Source organism: Miscanthus floridulus, chromosome 10 (genome assembly GCF_019320115.1).
Source record: "Miscanthus floridulus cultivar M001 chromosome 10, ASM1932011v1, whole genome shotgun sequence".
Taxonomy (NCBI): domain Eukaryota; kingdom Viridiplantae; phylum Streptophyta; class Magnoliopsida; order Poales; family Poaceae; genus Miscanthus; species Miscanthus floridulus.
This window is the reverse complement of record NC_089589.1, coordinates 54,765,994-54,782,506: the sequence shown is the minus strand read 5'-3', so window position 1 is coordinate 54,782,506 and position 16,513 is coordinate 54,765,994. Positions and strand designations below refer to the sequence as shown.

At 47.3% G+C, this 16,513-nt stretch overlaps 1 pseudogene; it reads right to left on the bottom strand.

Annotated features, from left to right (window-relative positions):
• Positions 1-4,777: 4,777 nt before the first annotated feature.
• LOC136490267 (pectinesterase-like) lies at positions 4,778-14,811 on the bottom strand (annotated as a pseudogene).
• Between the last annotated feature and the right edge of the window lie 1,702 nt (positions 14,812-16,513).

Sequence of the window (16,513 nt, the reverse complement as noted above, 5' to 3'; positions counted from 1 at the left end):
CAAGCACGAAAAACACTTTAGCAGTAACTCCGACTAGGAAGTACTCACCTTTTAGCTCCCTGGCCAGTTTGTCTGCTCGCCCAGACTCCTTCGCCTTCTCCTCTCAGAGTTGCTCGATGGCCTAGCGCAGCTGGCTGAGCTTCGCATCTTGCTCTACAAGCACAGCGGTCGTCAGTAATAATGATACTTTAGCAACGCCAAGCAATTTCGCCGATTAGACATACCTTTCTTCTGCTTGGAGACTTTCCGCAGCTGCTCCAACTGCTCGGAAGCACCCCTTAGTTGCTCGGAGACAGTGGTCGGCTACTCAGACTTGCTCCATAGCTACTCGGATGCGGTCACCCGCTGCTCGGATAGGATGCCCTTCTGGTATTCCAGGTCCCGCGCGTTGGACTCTACAAGGTCTCGCTCGCACTGGGCCCTCTGGATGTATGTCTCTGTGAGGTTCATTGACTCCCTGAGTTTTTCATTCTCCTCGGTGAGGGGCTCCATCCTCTTTATTAGCTGGTGCCACTGCTCGGCAGTCCGAGTTATCCCCTGCAAATGCACAATGACAATAATGGAATTCGATCTCAAACGTCAAAGACGAGTACTCTAGATGCAGTACTGACCTCGATTTGTTTCAATACTATGGCGAGGGCAGATTTTAGTCTCCTCATCTCCTTAGTGGTGTCCTCCTCCTCGATAACCACCACTTCGCCGTCACGCTAGTGAAGGATTCAAACAGATTGGGGTCAAGTTTCAGCACGCTCGATCTCTTCCACCTCATCCTCCTCCACCATAGCCGAAGGCACCACCTACGGGCTCAGTGGCCGGATGACATGTCCGACCATGCCCTTCGACGCCTCAGGCAGCGCCGCTTGCTCCTCTGGCACTGTAGGCTTCTCCGGTCCCAATGCCAGTGCGATGCCGGCAACTCCAACCTCTACTCCTAAGGAGTTAGCGATTCCCGCTGTTTCCTCGGGCATCGTCACTGACCAGTCTGCTGTTGGCGCTAATTGTTCGTCGCCGCCAAGTCTACCAACAGCGGCGTTTGACTCCTCCACAAGCCACCGAGCACCCTAGGACTCTGGGATGGGGTCTACCGGCACCTCCTCTTCGGGACCAGCCTTCGGTTGCTCGACAGTCTGGACGGGTAGGATTGGATCCTCTGTACGCCTTGCACTACATCAGATCATCTTGTCAGGCACCAAAAAAAGCTAAGAAACGACAGCAAAGTAACTCCAAGGCAAGGATACTTATGGTTTGGTCTGCCGGTATAATTTCTTGAACCGGCGTTGCCTACCCGAGCCCCCAGGCGTAGCTGTGGGGTTGACTCCCCTTCACTAGGGTGGAGGTCCCGCCTCCTCCATAGTCGGCCTCTGCTCCACCTGCTGCTCCGGGACTCCCCTCACCTGTTGCTCGGGGACTCCCATCACCTGCCCAGTGGGGACTCCTGTCGCTTGCCCAGCGGGGACTCCCTTCGCTTGCTGCTCGGGGGCTCCCGTCGCCCACTGCTTGGGGACTTCTTCGCCTCTCTTTGATTGTACCTCCGTGTGCGTGTTGTGCAGAGGTGCTTCAGTGCTCGATGGAGGAGCACATGGAATTTCATCGTCATCCGACCACTTGAACATCGTGGTCCTTCGCGTTCGAGTGGTCTGGTCACCGCCAAGCGAGATGCTGCCCGGTTTGAGGGGAGCGGTGGTTGCCATCTTTCTCTTCTTCTGGGCCGACTCGTCTGCCGCTGCCCTCTTCCCCCGGATTTTCTCCGACACCAAGGATGGACTCTCCGATGAGATGCTGATGGCTCCCTCCTCGGGCTACGTTGGTGGCCCGGCATCTACCACCGGCGGCCAGTCGCCCCTCGGCACACCTAAAAAATACACTGCCCTATCCTACGAGTGGACCTTCGCATAAGTGAATCAGTCCACTGCTCGGTAATGACAAAAGATAAAAAGCATCAGGAATACACAACTGAGATATTTACCTAAGGAGGCAGATTCTTGCAGTTAAAGGGCTTCGTATACCCTGACATGTTGAATGAGGCAAAAGGAGCTAATAGCTCTATAGCCCGCTCTTCAACAATATCCCTTGACAGCATCTCTAGCCTCTCCCGGGTACCATCGGTTTCCCCCTTGAACTCAAAGGCTGGGTGCGCCCTCTCCTTACAGGGCTGAACGCGGTGCACTATAAAGCTCACCGCCACCAATCCGTCATTGGTCTTCATGCATTTTATTAAGCCAAGGAGCTCCCACACTTGCTCCATATCAGCACTGCTTGGCATCTCCTACCAGCTCTTCTGGCTCTCCAGGATGTGGTCGGCGTTGCAGCGGATAGCTAGATGGCTCTGCTTCATGTAGAACCACCTAGCGTTCCACCCCTTCAGCGACGTGTTCAGCGGCATAGTAAGGTACTCGCCCGCCATTCCATCGCGTAGCTGAAGGTACACTCCATCGACCACCTTGGAACCACCGCCGCCTCTCTTCTTCAGCCAGAACATGTGACGGAAGAGGTTGAAGTGGGGAAGGATTCCAACATATGCCTCACAGAAATGGATGAAGATTGAGATGTGCAAAATGGTATTGGGGTGGAGATTGCACAGACTAACCACCTAGAGCTCCAACAGATCAATCAGGAATGGATGAATAGGAAATCCCAACCCGCGTGAGAAATAATCCTCAAATACAACCACTTCGTCAGTATGGGGCATGGGGAAGGGCTCACCGAGGGCCGGCCGCCATCCGGCGGTGACACAGTCAGGCAAAACGCCCGCTTCCACCAATCTGTTGAGCTCTGCCTCTCCCGTTCGCGATGGCACCCACTCTTCATCACGCCTGGCTCCGGTGCTAGCCTTCTTGGGGCTCGTTTTCTTCGGTTTCACAGCTCCCTTCTTTGGCACCATCTCTTAGATCTTATTAGGGTTTGGCGGCAGCAGCAAGTGTGGATGCAAATCTGGAAATGCGAGGGCTGAGGAGGAAGACGAAATAGCAAAGTGGCAAAGGTGGGAACACGGGATGCGGCGACACAGTTATAAAGCACTTTTCCCACCCTTTCGCATTCGAGGGTTTTGGGAAACCGTTCTAGTGATTTACGCCTCTCCGAATTCTCCGCAATAGCAAGGTGGTCCGTTACCTAGACTTTCGTGCAACCACGGGCCGTATCACCAATTTATCTCCACAATTTGTTACGGCCCGCTGAATTTTCGCCGACTTCTCCGCCAATTGTTATGGCTCAGTGACTACTACTGTACAGCCATTACTTCGGTATTGTCTTCGTGGTTTGTTTTCTCCAAGATTTCCTAAAGTGGCTCGGGGACTGCGTTAGTATTACGTCTCGGTTCCTCACCGCATTGGGGATTTTTCTTCAATTGACTGTTGTTTCTGACCCTGGCACCACGTGACTGTGTCACCTACTGTCAGGCTCGGGGACTAAGTGGGCACACTTCACCTTACGGTGAATGTGCTTTTTCTCACTTCGGGGCTACGCCCGGGGATTGGCTGCCTGATCGGCTGATCTTTTACTATTCTTCTACTTTGGACCCTGGCACCACATGACTACGTCATCTACTGTCAGGCTCGGGGACTAAGTGGGCACACTTCACCTTGTGGTGAGTGTATTTGCTTAAATCTGGAAGACTCCGCCTCTTGAAGCTGAAAAAGACTACCTCTTTTTCTCGTGGTCGGACTCTAAGTGGGCACACTTGGTCCAATCTGAAGAAATTTTGATTCTGAACTTGAGCTCCTTACACCCTTATGGCAAGCCGTACTTGGGTTATACTATTCGGCGACAGTTCACACTGCTCGGCAACTGCTCACAACTGCTCGACGACTCATCACGATGGTCGGACCATGAGTTTGACTGCTCGGCTTTGTTCGCACCTGCTCGGACAAGCTCAAGATGACGTTGCACAACGGGTACAAGGTGCTTGGGGACTAGCTGTGGGGGCTACGACCCCGAATACCCATGGCAGACCACATGGGATGCGGCCCCAGGGGCGGCCTAGCCCACAAGACAAAGGCTTGCAGGGCACGACTCTGCTCGGCGCCTCCCGCATGACACCAGGAAGATATCCTGAAGATACTACGAGATCTGTTAGGATACATATGATCCCAAAATTCCTGTAATCTGTTATTACTTTCCGGTTATCTCTCAGATCTAACCGACTTGTAACCTAGCCCCCGGACTATATAAGGCGGGCAGGGATCCCCTCCAAACTTACGCAATATCATACGATAGCCAATACAAACCAACAGACTACAGGAGTAGGGTATTACGTCATACTGACGACCTGAACCTGTTTAACTCGTGTGTCTCTATTGTCTTCTTGTTCTTGATCACACGCTTCTCTATCGATCAATCTAACTTCGTGGGATACCCCTCGAAGGACTGTCCACGATATTCTGTCGACAACTATCGTAGAACCATCTGTGCTGGGAGTGCCCTTAATCGTAGCTTACACGAGCACGGCCAATATTCATGTGCTTAGCCAATCTTCGGTTACAAATTAAGCCAAACACTGGCCAAATTACTCTGGCAGCGCCAAAATTTACCTCAGGGTGGGTGAGCAACCAAACAGGCCGGTCTATTAATTATTCATGTACTCAAGAGATCACGACTGAGGTACTTTTCAAGCGGACTCAGTCTCAAAGTACAAGGAGTAGCGTGCGCGTGCGTTTCAAATTTTTTCATCTTTTATTTATTCATTAAAATTGGTTGATCCGACGTAAGTTAATCGGTCCCCGGACACCGAATAGGCGAATACGTACACATATATACTGACGAGCAGACGACATTCAGCTCACAGTCCAGAAATATAGCTAACTCCAGTGCCACCCAACCACGCGTCTCCCAGGATGAACTCCGCCACGGTAAACCTCACGGCATCTGACCTGGACAGTGACGTGTGCACTCCAGCCCACGTCACTCGCCGGCTGGTCCCGGCACCAGGCCCGGTGTTCCCGTACTCCCCGTAGTACAGCGTGCTGAGAGCGAACTGCCCCGACCACTCGAGCCACCCGGCCGGCGCGACCGACCGGTCGAGGAAGCTCTCCATGACGACGGTCCGTGAGTACCTCCGCCACGGCGGGCCCTGGTAGACCGGCGTGCCGCCGAGGTCCGGCGCGCCGGAGACCCTGCACCGGTGGATGGAGATGCCGGTGTTCTGGTTCGGGCCGTCCGGCCCTGCGCCGTCACCGTGTCCTCCTGCCCCGGGCTCGGCCTCCGCGCCTGGATGTCGCAGCTCTGCAGCACCACGGCGGCGTTGCCGAAGGTTGTGTTTAGTTCGCGAATTTTGGAAATTTGGTTACTGTAGTACTTTCGTTTTTATTTGTCAATTATTGTTCAATCATGGACTAATTAGGCTCAAAACGTTCGTCTCGCAATTTCCAACCAAACTGTGCAATTAGGTTTTTTTTATCTACATTTAATGCTCCATACACGTATCGCGAGATTCGATGTGATGGCTATTGTAGCACTTTTTGGGAAAGTTTTTAAGGAACTAAACAAGCACGAAGACAAGTCCACAGTGCCGGCGATGTCGGAGGCCGCGTAGAACTGGCGGCCCGAGTGGACGTAGAGCGTGTCCTGGTACGCCTGGATGCCGCACTGGTACACCACGGAGAGGTCGCCGCCGACGCGCAGCGCCACCGCCTGGCCCTTTCCCTGCCCGGCGGTGTTGAGGATCGTCAGGCCCTTGGCGATGAAGCCCGAGCCCATCGCAGCTGTACCACACGTAAGTACGCAGAGATATGGTCATGAAAGGTGTTAGTATTAGTGTTACTACTAGTAGAATGTGTAGAAGACAACAATGGGAGTGCACTGTCAAGCACAAATAACAAAGGAGCTAGAAAAAAGGGTGAAGAGAGTGGGCGACATGGCAAGTGAGACGTCGCTGTCGACGCTGCATTTGACGGTGCCCCATGCATGCATGGTGCAACCACATGAACCATGCATTGATGATTCGTGCAGTCTTGGTGTGTGCTACACAGGTGTAGATGAGATGTCAACAGAACACAGAGCATGGAAATGCGTAGGGAACAAACGATCAAATCGAACCAACGCATCTTTCGCTTTGCTTTGCCCATTTGAATCTAGCTATAGTACAAAAAGACTAGTTGTAAACCCTACCATGCATTCTAGGAGCTTAAGCTTTTTACATTGCAGAGTGCAGACGGAAGAGTGAAGATTAACTTCACTCTCTTTTCTAGGCCAACAAATCACTTCATTCCACACGTGAAAGGTTCCAACTTTGCAACTAGGCGTGTAGCTTTTGTGCAAGAGAAGATGAATAATGCAGACGCGTATAGCATCACGTACCGACGGTGGCGGAGGCGTAGGTGGTGTAGCCTTCGCCGGCGCTCTTGTGGCCGACGATGACGCTCTTCCCCTTGCCGGCGCCCAGCAGCATCACGTTCTTCTGCTTGCTCGAGATGGTCACGCTCTTCACGTACCGCCCGGCCTTCACGTGTATCACCTTCCTCCCGCCGCTGCCACAGTTGCGAAGCTACGTGATGTGGTCCGGGTCGGCCGACCCCGACGACTCAGCGACAGCCTCACGTACTCTACAAATTTTGGCCAGCGCAGACCCCAGCAAAAAAACTGTTTGACCCCGGTAGACCGCAGCGGCAACCCAGCAGACTAGCGTGGTGACTGGCTAGGCTTGCGATGCGACTGTGCAAGCCGCATAATAAACCAAAGGCAAGAGGCAAGCCCAGTAGTCTCGGCCATTTTTTAGCCTTCTTGCCTTCATAAACGTGCTGTACCAGCACAGCTGTGGAGCCTAAAATTAAGGATTCAACTTGCAGCTTGCATAATTTAGAGAATATTTAATTAGGTAAATTCTAAATCGCTTATATCACTGTTTAAGCCCCAAAAATATTTTAAATCTAAATAGTCAACACAACTAAACAATCTTGGTAGTGAGATTAATATTTATATCAGTAATGTACAAGCTTATATATAATATTATTCATAATATTATACTATTATATTATTTGTTATTGAAATTATTTATAGTATTATATTATCACAAGCTAAAAGTTAATATCGCTGGTTACGTCAATGAACTCAATTACAATATAGTGAAGCCAATAAGCAGCGCATCATCCAGACTTCTCATTGCTGGAGACGGCTACGGTGCATTTTTCTTCTTCCTTTATATCACTACTGGAATCGCGGGATTTGCCTAGTGCCGCAGGCACTAGGCAAAGGCCCAGAAATACTAGGCAAACAAGGGTCGGCAGAGGTGGACTAGGCAAAGAGCACTTTGCCGAGTGTCAAACCTCGGACACTCGGCAAAGTGTTTGCCTAGTGTCAAGGACATCACTCGGCAAAAGTATTCCACTGACGGTGAAAATCGTAACGGACGTTTTGCCTAGTGTCGAAGGTCTGACACTCGGCAAAGTATGCAAGGTTTGCCTAGTGCCAGGCGTCCGACACTAGGCAAATATGTCAAGCTTTGCCTAGTGTCAGGCCGCCTACACTAGGCAAATATGCCAAGCTTTGCCTAGTGTCAGGCCTCCAACACTAGACAAACTGCCTACTTTGCCTAGTGTCAGTTTCCTGACACTAGGCAAAGCCTGTTCCCAGGTGTGCCACGTGTGGCCCCTTTGCCTAGTGTTTAACCCCTGACACTAGGCAAAGTAACCAGAAGCTGAATTTTTTTTTTTTTTTGATTATTCCATTTGTGACACAAATATAAATCATATTCAAACACCACAAATATATCACATGAATCATAAATAAGAACCACATGTTCACATATATCACATGTTCATACCAAAAGTCCAAATGTGCCACAAGTTCACAAGTTCATAAGTGCACAACCAAATTTCTTAACAAAGTTCACAACAAGCTGATCACGACGATTGTCAAGGGTGAAGAGGCCCGTGGTTTGATGCTCCAGACGACCCTTCCACTTGATTCGGCTCAAGCTATGGTGCCGGCGACGCTCCAATCTGTGAAGCCGGCGACCCTTTCACTTGATTCGGCTCTAAGCTGTGGTGCCGGTGACGCTCCAATCTGTGAAGCCGGCGACCCTCCAATTTGATTTGATGCCACGCCCGATTGATGCTGAAAAAAATGAAAAGGATACCGTCAATAAAAAATTTCGGCAGAACCTCATTACACGTCCAATGGCATCTAGTTGAGAAACCGTTGTCCTATCGTGCAGGGGTTTATGTGCTGACTCCATCATGTCGTAGAATGCCTTTGTTGTTGCATCCATCTCCTCCAACCTACGTCCTTCAACATACTGTGCTTCGTGAAAGTCATCTAACATGTCCGCTACCCCGGCATCAGCATCGAAACCCTCCAGACGTGGTCTCACTACCTCCTCTCTCATACGATGGCCTTCACCATGGTGGACCCACCGGGTATAGTTCGGCGTGAACCCATTATTCACTAGATGTTTACCCACATTCACCTTGTTTTGCCTTTTTCTGTTTGCACATTTGCTGCAGGGACACAAAGCTTTAATAGGTCTGCCACCAGCCTCGCCAAAAGCTGACTCCAAGAACTCATCCGTTTTGCATATCCATTCTTTGGTGAAATCAACCTTGCTTCTGTGGCCCATGTACATCCACTCACGGTCATCCATCCTCTAACATATGTATCAGCGAGTAATATAAGCATCAATTGCATCTACACGGTGTTCCTACCATCTAATAGGTGAGGATAGGTCCTAATCCCACCCGCGGATGCGTAGATGAGATTAGTTTTCATGATCTACTCCTATCTAAGAATGAATTTCGGCAGCACCTACCCGTTGTTCTCCAAATACATGTCCTGGCAAGGAGAGTGTATCCGGAGAACAACAGGGAGGTGATACCGAAACTCTATCTCGGATAGGAGTAGACCATGAAAACTAATCCATCTACGCAGCCGCGGGCTGTCCAAAAAACGTGGACAATTCGAAACACATACGGTTATCGATATGCAAAGATTTACATACCTCCAACCGTGTGTATTTCGAACGGGAGACGCCTAACTGGGCTTCGCCACCTACAACCATGATACGGAAAGAGGGGTTATACCTAAGGTGGCGGTGGAGTCAGGCTAGCGGGGCCGTGGAGGGTCGGTGCAGTGGCGAGGCGACGCGGTGCAGGCAGACCGACACCGGTGAGGAAGACGATCGGGGTCGCCTCTGCTCCTTTCTCACCTTCTTTTCCTGCAAATAAAAACAAAACGAATTAAGATGTCTAAAAATTTTGGCAGCACCTCCCCTGTACGGTGAGATTCTCAAAACCATACAAATAAACTTTGTAATCGATCAGAATTAGCAATAGTGATGACATACAACATAAACATCAAGACAACTTAAGCAAAGACAAACACCACAATCTTCAAAGCTTTTAGCATCTTATACAAACGCTACCCACCCTACATGTGCAAGTGTGTCATGTTAAATCTATTTTTCCGAGAATCTATAACCTGCTCTGGTACCAACTGTAACACCCTAGAATTCATAAACACCCCGGGATGCCACTAAAATTCACAAATAACAGCCACGCATAACCAATAAAGATTTTGGTAGCACCTCGTTTGTATTTATAAGCAAAGCAGAAGAATAAATGTGTAAATGGGAGCACCAAACTAAAATTAAAGAACATCCTAGCAAATAAATGAGTTACTCCAAAATGAATAAGTATAACCATCACACTTTCAACATTTTCTCTCAAGTCTAATAAGCAGAACCACATTATTAAGTTTTTAAATACCGAGTCCCTTAATGAAGAAAAAGTGTGAGACGTGCAGCTAATTCCCTCCCCTTCCAAGCAAACGTCAAGTACCTGGATTGAGTAAAGCAAGGGTGAGATGAAACATCTCAACAAGCAAATTTGTTTTAACAAGCTATTTAAACCACAATTTGAATTAAGCAACAATTTAACATAGAGTTCCACTTATAAAGTAAACATGACAGTATTAATATAAAATGTGTGGCTTCCAGTTCTGAGCATCGCCAAGAGATAGATCTTCATAATAACATGAACATATCACTTCATTATACTTGCTGTATGCATATGAATGCAATGCGAAATGTCTCCTGCCTGCACACCCAACAAGGTGTGGAGCTCCATCCCATGATGTTGTACCGGTATGGTCGTGACCATAGGTCAACGACATAACTTTCAATGCAAATTAATGATGCAATGCACTTGGCATGCTGCAATAAAATTAACATAAACCACCAATGATACTTCCACTTCCTCTTCAGGTTGTGGACTAACCACATATTCCAATATGGAATAAAGAATCACCACGAATAAATAAATAAGACCGCAATCAAATATGGTTGCATGAACCAAGATCACAAGGTCTGGTTATTATTAGTGGTATGGTATTATTATAGACATTAAGTTGTACGTGATGAAAATATCAAGCCAAAACGGTAGCAAACCACCGCTACATTTACTTGCCTTTACCGACGATAAAAACGGACGCTAGTTGCATCTCGAAGTGACTCCACCTGAACATACATGTTTTTTCAGTTTGCAGCAGTACCAAAGATGTATATAAACAGCAAACAAATGCTTCCTATGCTCGGAAAACCCCCCACAAACAAGGCCTGACAAAACTCTGGAAATTTAGCCAACATCAGCAGTGCTGATTCAACTTTTGTATCTTTTAATACACAAATGCTATGGTAGAAAAGAAATACATTTATGGAATCTATAGAGGAACCCCTATAACCTTTGTATAGAAACTTTATTTTTTATCATGCCTTTAAGAAGGCATAAACTGTAAATGAAAGCAGAAGTCATTATCTGCCCGAAAATCAGGACAGCAAACTTAATATTTTTATATCTTGAAATCCTTATGTCAAAATATCTTGAAACTTTACCGGATTATAGATCAATCCATTATCTACAACTTTGGTATTATTCCAATTTGCATCAAAGGTCATCAGGATGCCCAAAATCATGACGAACCTTAACTGAAACTTTTACTGATGAAACATGACAGAGAACTTCAGAAACTCATAGCTGGAGTTCTAGCCAACCAAAACTATTGTTCTTTAATAATTTGGAAAGCTCAAGAAAAACACTACAACTCCCTAGTTATCAACAAAAGCTAGTTTTGATGCTAACATGGTCAGAAAACACCAAATTTCAGATCTGTTCAGTATGCAGTCCAAACCTGACAGCGAACTTTGAAAATTCATAGCTCTCAAACCTGATGGGATAAAATCATGATATTTACCAATCCAGAAAGCTAATGAAAAGTACTACAAATCTCTTATAATTTCTAGAGTCCCATAATGCCTCTATGTTTTCTCCAAAAACCCCTAGATCTAGTTCTGTCCAGACTTTGTCAGGAAAAAGCTGCTTGCTTAAAAAAATCATAACTCCCAAACTACTAATGCTAAAATCATAAAATTTCACAGGCAAACAGATCTGAAGGTCCTCTACAACTTCCTTATTATCAACTTGTTGACGAAAAATCGTTTAGGTCAATTAAACCACACGAACAGCAGCACTGCTCGAGCTACAGGGCAGCAGACCCTAGGTTGACATCCAAATGGTGCCCCCCCCCCCACACACAAACACTAATCCCCATGACCAAGAACCATCTAAACACCTCAATTAGAAGACCTAACAGAAGAATCACCTCACCTTGGCTACCCCCAAAGCTAGGGCAGCGAGAAATGGTGGGGAAGAAGTCGATCTACATGGGAGATGCACCTCTTCTTACTCCTCTTGCATGTCGTGGAAGACCTCTAGGTGCAGCAGTTTGGCTCAGAGTTGCTCAAGGACAGAGATCGACCATGGGAAAGCTTCTCCTTGTCTTGAAGTTGAAGATGACCATGGGGCTTTATCTTCCCCAACTTCGGCGAGGTGGTGGCGTGGTAGAGCTCCTCCGACGAGCTGCAGCAGTGGGAGGGGCGTCCTCCTCTTCCTCTTCCTCTTCCTCTTCCTCTTCTCTTCTCCCTTCTCCTCTCCTTTCTCCTCTCTCTTCTCTGGTTGCCAATGTGAATGAGAGATGGGAGAGAGAGGGATGGCTGCTGGTGGTGTATTATGTGTGGAAGAGGTGCTGATGTGTGGGGCCATGGTGGGTGTGTGAGAGGGGGGCGGCTTGGGCCAGGAAAGGGCTGGTTGGGCCTTGCCCCTCTCAATTTTTTTGGGCGATACACCGGTAGTACCGGCTGTACATCGGTACTACAGGTCTTCACAACTAAGCCAGTTTTTGACTTACCGGTAGTACCGGTACTCTACCGGTAGTACCGGCCTGAACGGTAGTACCGGAAGTTCATCGGTACTACAGGTCTTCACAGTTGTGCTGGTTTTTGGCCTAGCGGTAGTACCGGTCTTCTACCGGTAGTACCGACCAGGTCAAGTAGTACCGGTCTTCTATTGATTTACCTAATGTCCTAGATCTGACACTGGGCAAATATGAATGTTTTTGAACTATGAAATTTTTTTTTAAAATAAAAAAACACTCAAACAATATAAACTGAAAATTAACTTTGCCGAGTGTCGATAACCCAACACTAGGCAAACACTATAAAAAATAAGTTTACCTAGTGTCTTCCATGAGACACTAGGCAAAGAGGCCAGTTTGCCTAGTGTCTAGCTGGCACACTAGACAAACTTATTTATTTTTTTTTAATTTTGGTCTTCAAACTTTTTATCGAGCCTCCCTACATAAAATGAGACTACATGTTGAAAGTTGGCACAATTTTATGAAATTTTGCTATATTTCTTTAGTTTATTTAATTTCTTTGAATTTTTTCGACAAATGCAAATTTGAACTGCAAGTGTGTCGAATATTGGCAATTCATGAATGCAAAAATGATATTCATGTTAGTAAGTGTTAGTTGAGGCCGTATCCAGAAACAGACCAAAAATTTCACACATCTTCACGTCGAGACATGACCACAAACTTGCGAGCAAATAGTTTTTAAATTCTATTAAATAAAAACGGAGTCTGAAATTCATGAAACTTATCGATAAGTCAAGATATCACATGTGGAGATATTAGGGTTTCTAAGCATCATACGTGACGATGTGCTCGAAATCTTTTTAAATTTTTATCATGGCACCCGCATGCGATATCTTGACTTGTCGACAAGTTTCATGAATTTCAGACTCCGTTTTCATGTAATAGAATTTAAAAACTATTTGCTCGCAAGTTCGTGGTCATGTCTCGACGTGAAGATGTGTGAAATTTTTGGTCTGTTTCTGGATACGGCCTCAACTAACACTTACTAACATGAATATCATTTTTGCATTCATGAATTGCCAATATTCGACACACTTGCAGTTCAAATTTGCATTTGTCGAAAAAATTCAAAGAAATTAAATAAACTAAAGAAATATAGCAAAATTTCATAAAATTGTGCCAACTTTCAACATGTTGGTCAAGGTATAGTAGGAAAGCTACAGAAAAAAATTGGAAGCTAAAATCAAAAAAAGAAAAAAATATTTTGCCTAGTGTCTCTGTAAGACACTAGGCAAACTGGCCATTTTGCCTAGTGTCGTCCGGAGACACTAGGCAAAGTTCTAATTTTGCCGAATGTTAACGGAAGACACTCGGCAAAATGGTAACGGCGGTTGCCCTCCGGCAGCCTTTGCCGAGTGTGATGGTATGCCTAGTATTGACAATAGGAAAAATGGTCATTTACCGAGTGGATTTCTTTGCCTAGTGTCGACACTTGGCAAATCGTTATTTTGCCTAGTGCCTTTATTTTGCCGAGTGCTCCGGGGTCTAACACTCGACAAACAAGCTCTTTGCTTAGTGTCCGACGATTGGCACTAGGCAAACCATTAAACACTAGGCAAATCTCGGTTTTCCAGTAGTGTATGGTCAAATTATGTTAAAACTTAGTTTGAGTTTTTTTTGGTATTTTTATATTGTGATAAGTGGTCTGATTCAAATTATGTTAAAACTTAGTTTGAGCTTTTTTTGGTATTTTTAGGTTGTGATAAGTGGTCTCTTCTCTTGTCTAAAAGGGATAACGTTAGATTTATTCTTTTATCTGAAAAATATCACATGTTTGTATGGAGCCCGGCGATATTTTATCCTGGCTTCGCCCCTGTGCCACCGCCGCTCGCCGCAGTCACGGCCGCGATCCGCTCGTTGATGCTCCGGTGCGTCCCGCTGCTGTCCAGCGCCACCACTGCGTCCGCCACAACGACGCCACCACTCGCTCCCGCGGGGGACGCGACGACGACTCCAGGAGGTTCCGGTCCTGTTGCGTCACCCAGGACGGGAACGCCGCTGCTGGTGAGCCGGACGGTGAGCCGCCGCCGCCGCTCTCGTGAGACTTGATCTTGTTGACGTGCAGATCCAGCGCGGTGGCGATGAACTGGGAGAGCGCGGAGACGCGCGCGCGCACGGCCTCGCGCCCCGCGGAGACCGGGTCGGCCTCGAAGCTGTCGCCGCACGTGGCCTGGTTCGTCAGCGCGGCGCTGAGCCACGTGGGGACCCCGTCCGCGTCGCTGCCCGCGGCCGCCGCGGCAGATGCTTGGCGCCGCGGGGACGACGCGCGGCCGAGACGTTCCGCGCCACCGCGGCCCGGGCCATCGCGTACTGCACGGACGCCGCGAACGGGTCGGCGGCCCTGCTGGATGATGACGAGCCCGGCGGCGCCGGCGACGACGAGAGCGCCGTCTCGCACGCGCTCGGGTACGGCGTCGTCAGGCAGATCGCGGTGACGTTGATGATGGTCGACGATGGTGCTGCGGTGGTGCCGATCCTCGAGACGACGTGGCCGACGCCGTCCACGTCATGCTTCGCTTCGGTGGCCGCAGCCACTCCCGTCGCGAGAGCTAGCAGCACCACCGTGGCAATGGCGCAAGGCCATGCAGCAAGGACCGCCTCTAGCCTTCGCATCTCGCCTGTCTCTTGAGCGTGTGCTCTTTGTTAGTTGCACAATGCAAGTCTTGTACGTGCAGCTTCACCTGGGTCTTGGGCTCTTGGCTGCTGACTGCTGATATAAAGGCTACCTAGGCGTAGGTATCAGAAAGTTGGCACCATAGCGTTGCTAGCGTTCTGTGGACAAATGCCGTTTGCATTAGTGTTTCGCCAATGTGCTAGAAGGGGATGAGAAATGTAGCAATGTGTGTTGTGTTACACCGCACGTTAAGGCCTGTTTAGCAATGCAAAGGTATATATACCTTTGCATTGCTAAACAAAGTTTTATGGTGGGATATGGGCAAGAGCTCAGCTCTGATAGGAGGAGCCATGCCATGTGCAGACATGCATGGAGCAAGCAGGAATGGTCCATGTACATTCATGCATGGATCAAACATCAAAGCAAAGGTGAGGAAACGTTCCCGCAAGATGCATGGCGCACGCCGAACAAAGGTGAAAAGTAGCAACGAATAAAAGGCACAACAGGTTTTGTTCCTGCTCTCTTGTCTTATCTTAGCTCGTACGTTCATGCACACTTTCGTTCCGTTGGTAACATGCCTTGGAGATGAAAGTTGAAATAAAGTTTGTATGCCTTGGAGATCGGGCTAAATTAGATCATGGTTGATGCGATGTTGGAGCTAATAACCTGACGACCACATTGATTGAACGATCTTGACGCGTGATGTCGATCAGTGCTAATCTAATGACCTGCTTGCATTGTGTGCTGACCTATGGGTCAACTGGTTATCACAGCTTTGTGTCGCTATTATCTATTCCGCGCACTCAATCACAAGCATATATACTACTATATAAGAGATTGAGCCGTCCAATCTTGAGTACTCCCTCTGTCCCCAATTATCTGTCGTTTTTTTTGTTTCCGTGCCGCAAGTTTGACTCGATTTATAGAAAATACATGTAACATTTGTAACTCTAAGTAAATTTATTAAAAATTAGATTCAAAGATCTTTCTAATGATATCAATTATGTATCATTAATATTAATATTTTAATATATATTTTGTTAAAGTTGTTTTTCAAAAAATGAAAACGACAGATATTTTTGAATGGAGGGAGTAGATGATAAGACACCTGAAGCGTAGCAGGTGCACATAACAGTCCTAACAATCCAAGCATTGACTGATCTTGACGTGTGATCTTGATCAGTGTTAATCAGGTGACCTGATTACATGCTGACAAAAACGATTGTTACCAATAATTCGATTCTTTTTCCCTGAGCAGGTCTCTGTAGACAATGGGAAACATACGGCAAGGAAGAGCCTACGGCATGCAAGGACATGCAAGGAAGAGCCTACGGCATGAGAAGAAAGAAACAATGAGAGAATCAGAGAAGTCGCCACCACATGTATCTTTCCGCTTATATCAATCGATTTTGCCAAGTCCGGAAACATTAGAAGTTGGGATAAGGAATTGTTGGAGACAACTTCTCAATTTTCATTCCTGCCAAAAATATCAAGATTGAGAGTGGATTTTATGAATTATTGGAGAAGCTCTTAGTTTTCAACAAAATAATAGTCTCACAAATACATAAAAAATCGTATTGTATTAATTTTAGCAACGTACTTACCTATATGAATGTATGGTTCTGAATCGCATGCACGTTGCGTTGCCTTACCTTATGCATGCATAGCCTCCAAGTGAACTTTGGAAACCGGCCTCCTCTA